A 7,551-nucleotide genomic window follows, 5' to 3' on the forward strand; every position below is an offset into this window, starting at 1 on the left:
TATCAGATATATGATTTATCAGATAAAAATATGTATCTCTGCAGAAAGGAATCATATCTCATTATATAGAAACAGGAAATGAAAAAGAGGGATCACTCTTCACCTGCACTCCATTTTAATTGGAAAGGGGTTCATATAAAATGTGATTCAGTAAATGGCTTCTGCTTGTGTGTACATGGCTCATGTACTCAACTGTTCTTTAGAAAATGCATTATGGTGACTCTAAAATTCTTCAATTTGGTTACAAGGCAGTTAAGGTTTGAAAATGAGGTTGGAATATGCAATCAAAGCCTAATAAGTTGCTGAAGCTGCTACAATAAGAATGATGAAGTCCATATCTATGTAAATATGCTTTAGAATTACAGAACAGGTTTAAATTCCACATTCAGTCAAAATAAGTGTTGAGTTTTTCAGTATATCTTTCAAAAGTTCTGTCACAGTTTTTTATTTTAAACAATGAAAATAAATAGTTTACAAAAGCAGAGAACCATTATTCTTTTAGGAATCAAACTAGAAAACATTGAAAGAGAGTTTTGTCATGTGACATGCCTACTTCGGTTGCTTATTGCTTACACCATGAATTACTTAAAAGAAATAAAGCATTCTATCAACTTCAATTGGTAGCCAAAAGTCTGGGTCCCAGTCAATTACATGAAAAATTGACGTGTTGGTGGCCAAAAGTCTATATAATTTTATTTTTTTATTAATTTATTAATTTTATATCCTTTTAACGTGTTGGTAAATTTACTTAGAACCCTAAACCACAAACATAGAACAATAGAAATCCTAAACCACAAACATAGAACCAAACGGTCACACAATAGAACCAAAAACTCGAAAACCAAAAAACGCCCACAACACCAATGCATTCAAAAAACGACAAAAAAAAATTCACTGACCTTCCCGTCGCTCCTACCACTTCGTCTGCAACCGCTTCGTACTCCATCACATGGCAATGTTAGCCCTAATCTCTTCGCAACGTTCTCCTTGTGTTTGAGCAACACCCACACTCCACTAGGGTTCAACATGCAACCGCTTCGCACTCCATGTCTGCAATGTTAGCCCTAATCTCTTCGCAACGTTCTCCTTGCATTTGAGCAAACACCCACACTCCACTAGGTTCAACACGTTTTGAAACGAATTCAGCAAGTTCTGAAACGAAATTCAAATTTTCTCTTTATGATTGTCATTTTACATAAACACCCATATCCCCGTCAGCGATGTCATTTTACAAAAACACCCATGCCACGTAAGCAATCCATCCACGTAACCCAGATGTATTCTGGCGCAAGAAAAACTAGGGTGTCTAAATATCATTTCCCTTGCCCTTTAGGTATTAGGGTTTACAAATAGAAAAAAATGAGTTTTTTTCTACACCCCAACCCTTCACCTATCATTTCACGAAAAGAATATTTTACCATATTATAATAACTTTCAAATTACTCTTTTTGAAACATTCTGGAAGCAAAAAAATATATTCTAGAAGTTTTTTCTTTTCGGATTTCCTATTCCATAAACATCTTACTCACGGAGAATCCTAATTCTGAAATTAATCAAAGTTGTCGAGGATTAATTTGAGTATTTCGAAAATTTACAATATGAGATTCATAATTTTTAAGCACGACAAAATTTGCATATCTAATGTCTCTTTAAAATGATTCAAAAATTTAAAACTTTGAAGATGAAAGTTATAATTTGCGAAATAGTTATATTATTAATATAGTAAAACTTGATAGTACATTTTATTGATAATTTATTTCTGTTAGAATGTTAATACTCATTCTTTAGAAGCTTTTCCTAAATTATTGCAAAAAATCAACAAAGTTTGACCTCTTAACCTGATTAGTAAAGTACATACTCATAATAATATACACTAATTACATGCATTATAATAAAATATTATCATCAAAAGAATCACAAAATTTATAAAAATAAAAGAAGTATTAAAAAAAGAACAAAATGATTTATAAATTATGAATTTAAACTTTATTTTTTTCTTGGGTAGTGCATGACATGTGTGTAAAGTAACTTCGGTGGAGGACACCAATGTCAAGTTCTTTAATCTCAATGTCAATATAGTTAATCACAATAAGTGATGACATGTGTAGCAATAAATGGTGACTTGTGTAGCAATAAATGGTGATTGCTACCATTTGTCTGCACATTGATGTGATTTTGGAAATTTTAAACTTTCTTTTGTTCTTGGGTGGGGTGGTGCATGAGGTATGTGTAAAGTGACCTTAGTGGAGGACACTAAGGTCAAGTTCTCTAATCTTGGTGTGAATCTAGTTAGTCACAGTAAGCGGTAACCTGTATAAGAATAAGTGTTGACTTGCTACCAAGTTTTTGCACATTTGTCACATTTTTTGAAAATCTAAGCTTATTGTTGTTCTTGGGTGGGGATACAACCCAACTCGACAAGCAGATGACTAAGGACACCACAAACACTTCACAGCTAGGTCAATCATCTTAACATACAAGACAAAGCCCCATCAAATCTCAGAAAAGCCTTAACAAAAGGAAAACCTGACATAAAATCGAATATCAAATGTTCTTTCTTCTGATCCTTTTACAAGACAAGATTAAAGTAAATAAATTGGGCTCATTTGGACCCAAATAGTAGAATAAATTAGATTAGGGTGTACTTAGCAATTTGGGCTTGTGCCAAACCCACACACACCCATGTGTCGTCCCATGTCACTCAATTTACCCTAGCTTTTAGAACCTTTTCCCTAGCTTGGGCAACACACTAAGTTAACCTAGTTTCTAGAAGACTTCTTACCTTTTTCGCCCCTCATCTCACTCTTGCCCACAAAGGCACCCTATCCTATAAATAGGGTGCCTTGTCTCTTGTATTTACATTAAAATTTTGAATAAAAAATAAACTTTTTCAAAGTGTTTAGTGAGCTTTGTTCTCCTAAGAGTACTTGGATCTTATCTTGTGAGGGCATACTCCAAGTGGCGACACTTCACCACTCATCTTGGAGTCTTCCACCACTCCATCTCATCTTTTCCTCTTTTTTATCTTCCAATACGCTTTTCCTTATCATTCCTCGTTATATTCTTGCTTTCTTCATTTACTATTCGGTCATCATTTTATTATTTGCTTCATTTTGTTCTTTTAATTCAGCAAGTCATCATCATCTCCACTCTATAATTATGTTTTCTCTTTTATTCTCTAGAAGAGAACCTTCACACTTACTTAACCACTTGATTAAGTTTGTGTCTAGTGCAATCTTCTTTGAGCTTATCACCATATTCTGCTAATCCAAAAAGCATAAACAAAAGTGCAGCCTCTAAAATGAGCAATACTAAAATCAAGTCACATCAGGTGGGGTGTTGGATGAAGTGTGTGTAAAGTGACTTTAATGAAGGACATCAAGGTCAAGTTTTGTAATCTCAGTGTCCATGTAGTTAGTGACAAATACACTAAGTGGTGACCTACGTAAGAATAAATGGTGACATGCTACTAAGTTTCTGCACAGTGAAGTAATTTTAGAAATTTTGAGCATTATGTTGTTCTTGGGTGGGGTGGTGCATGAGATGTGTGTAAAGTGACCTCAGTGGAGGACACTGAGGAAAGTTTCTCTAATCTTAGTATCAATGTAGTTAATCAAATAAGTGATGACTTATGTAGGAATAAGTGGTAACCTACTATGAACTTTTTTCACATTGAACAAATTCCCGACATTTTGAGTTTCCTGTTGTTGTTCGGTGGGGTGGTGCATGAGGTTTATGTGAAGTAACCCTAATGGAGCACACCAAGGTGAATTTATCTAATGTTATTGTTATCGGTGTACAATTATCACATTGGACCAGTCGAACCTATAGTTGTGTACAATATTTGTAATTTATGTTTTAGTTTGGACAATTTTATTAGTTATTGGTCTGTGTTACCAATGTTACATTGTTCAAAATATTTAAAGTAACTGATTTTATTTTTCATGTAATAAATAAATTTCACATGTGATAAACGAACTCAGTTCACCTTATTTATCATCCTCTTTGGTGCAAAAACTTACATCAGGTCACGACATCCTAAACCATTCTTGAGAGTGACCAACACATTAACTTCAACCATACTCGAGTCCAATTGACGAGTACTTCAATAAATGAAATCATTCATACTAAAGTTAATAACAATTTGCATTTAAGCATAAAAAAAACATTTTGAATCCTCTCAAAAAAGTTCAATACAAAAATATGCTTATGATAAATTTATTTTATTCAACAACATATTTGACTAGGCTAAATTGAAAACATATTTGACTAGGCTAAATTGAAATTGTAAGAATATGAAAATAGATAGATAACACTTACTAAGTTAAAAGAATATTATTGTAATTAATATTAACATTATTATTACTACTATTATGATTATTATTAATAATAATATCAATAAGAATAATAATAATATTAACAATAGTAAGAAACCAAAACAAAACACAAACTTAACATAGAAGAAAAACAAATCTTTCACTCTACAATAATAAATTTTACAACTATTGAGAAAAGCTCAATGAGAAAAACTAATAAAAGAAAAAAAAAACCTAAAATAAAATATGCAAGCAAAGAATTAGAAAGAGTTTGAGAAGCACGTGAGGTCTTAAAATATTAATATATTTTATCATATCAATAGTTGTATATGGCCACATTTATGTGATTGTCTATATATCACTATCCTTACTAATATAAAAATATAATATGAAAGGTTTATTTGTATTAAATATTTATAAATTTATGAATTATTTTATGTATCAATCTTTTGAATTATAATATATCTTTAATTATTTTATATATAAATATTATTTTTCATATATCATATTATTTTCTACATATCACTATCTATCACTAACTCTAAAAGTAAGATTTTTTTTTATCTTCTTTCCAATCCTTGAATTTAACAACATTTCACAAGGCCAAGATACATTGTTACATGAAATTTTATAGTTAGGAAAAAATTTATTTAACAAAAAAAAAATAGAATACATATACTTGACAATTCATTATAATAATATAATAATAATTTAAATTAAAAATAATTAAAATATTAATTTATTGAGTTGTGAAATAAATATTTTTTTTTTTAAAATACGGTGTTGAGATTTAGGTGTAAGATTTCAGCACCTTATCACTAATACCTAGTTAAGGATATGTGAATGAGTGAGCATTAAATATTAATATACCAATGAATCGCGAAATACACACCCTTCGAATCTCACGCGCGCATTTACAACTGGATAAATAAATAAATATTTTATTGAGAAATAGAGTCACATCTGACGTGGAATTTTTTTTTGCATAAACTTTGGTGTGATGGGCGGTTGAAGTATATGAGGATTTGCTATTTGAGTCAGTGGTCCCGGTTTTTTAATAAAGAATAAATAAATAAAATAAAATAAAAAATACTTTAGGGTGTTCCATTAAAACTCTAATATAAAATAAAGTAAAATTATTGGTCCTGTGAATTTGGGTGCAATTTGAAGTGTGTATTTGCATTTTTGGTTGGAGTATAATGTTTTGCAGAAGTAGGTTTTAGGTTTCGATTTTTTTTTATGATTTAGATTTGAAGTGTGTATTTGCGTTTTTGGTTGGAACATAATATTTTGCAGGGTAGGCTTATCGATTTATTTGTTTCATTTTTTGGGTTTCGATTTTAATGAAATGAGTATCTTGAATATATTTAATGGATTATTTAACAAAAATTCATTCACCATGTTTATGATTAATTAAAGAGAGATTTTCTGAAACTATGTACAGGGAACAGGTGCAAGAGGTTGTAAAAAGAGTGAAAAACATTTGTTTTCTTTCATTTTCTTTTATAAAAGTTTTGTATATTTTTTTTTTGGTGTTACAGCGTCCCTCCTAAATAATTTTTCTTTTGCTCTATTATAATAATGGTAATAAAAAATAATAAATAAAATTTAAATAAAAAATGATTTCATCTCCTATTACCCTTTGTCACCGATAATTATTATCCTAATAGAATAATAAAAGAAATTATTTAGGATAACTTAAACTGTGAATAGAAGTAAGTGACAAAATCTTGACATGAGAAGAAAGATTTTTGGTATCACATTCAAAGATAATCTTGTTTCCTTCACGGAAAGAATGAAAACGACATAAATTTTTCCACCCTTTGCCATGTTTAATGCGTGTAGAAGGAAACTTCCCTTTCAAGACCTTGCATTCCACCTCCATTAATAGATCATAAAGAGTAACCTTATTGAATCTCCCTTGTCGAATATATTGTGCAAATGGAGCAGGAAGATCCTACAACAATATCGAAATAATAAGTAAAAAGAAATCAAGTAGAATATAATATAGGTCATTTTTAAATAAATGAATGTTATATTAACCAGATAACTAACTTTGATACTTAATCGAGACAACTTTATGGAAAAATGGTCAAAGGGGCCAATGTTTAAGGGTTCATTTCCTTCAATTTCGTTCAAATAACGATTTACTCCACTTTGAGGGACGTCATCCATATAAAGAGTTATATGGAAAGCGTTTTGACCCACGTAATGGAATAACATATAGTGATCATCTGTGAAGCCATTAAAATCAATCAAAGTAAACCATCCACGCAACATTTCCAACAACAATAAATTTTTGTTATACTGCACTATATGGATGTTCCCTTATGAATCTGCAAGCGTCCACTCCTGTCCAAGTTCTTTTTTAAAACTCAATGGCGAATTGATGGGAGTTTGTGAGTGATATAATGTTGTGAGGAAATTTTGAGTTTATTAAAAGATGTAAAATGTTACTTTACAAATTTATCCTTACCTATTAAAAAGATTTAATAATAAAATGAGTTTTTTTAAAATATATTCATAAATTTAAAAATTATAATTAAAAAAATATGTATTCGACAAATTAAATAAAAATAAAAATAGGGACTTCACATAATTGCTTAAAATATTAAACATGTATTATGAAAATAAATCAGATATTATATCAATAAATAAAAAAATTACTTTTTGATATTAAAAACCCTGTAATAATGAAAAATAAAAAATACTTAAAAAAAATATAAGGTAATTAACAAAATATAAAAGAATTTCATAAAAAATACTAAAAAAAATATAAGGTAATTAACAATATAAAAGAATTTCATAAAAAATTATAATTAAATAAATTATAACTCATAAACATAATAATTATACATAAAAATATATTAATATAAACACGATAATGAAAAATAAAAAATATTATAACAGTAGAATAAATGAGGATAAATTCTGAAATAATACTTGGGTAGCTTTCCTTCTACATCTCTTCATTTTGAAGGGAGAAGATATTTACTGTTTATATGTATATTTTTTCATTCTCTACCTCACAAAATCCTGGATACAAATAGCTGATATTCCCTCAATTATTTGCCTATAAACAGTACATCCACAAAAATAAACATTTGTGCTCTCCTCCCTTCGCACCTCCGTTAGCGTCTTCGTTCGCCTCCACTCGCGCCTTTGTTCTTCTCTGCTTGCACCTCTGTTCGTCTCCGTTTGAGGCGACGCCTTCCACCCGCAGCTTCCTCCTCCT

The sequence above is a fragment of the Phaseolus vulgaris genome, chromosome 10 (genome assembly GCF_000499845.2).
Source record: "Phaseolus vulgaris cultivar G19833 chromosome 10, P. vulgaris v2.0, whole genome shotgun sequence".
Taxonomy (NCBI): domain Eukaryota; kingdom Viridiplantae; phylum Streptophyta; class Magnoliopsida; order Fabales; family Fabaceae; genus Phaseolus; species Phaseolus vulgaris.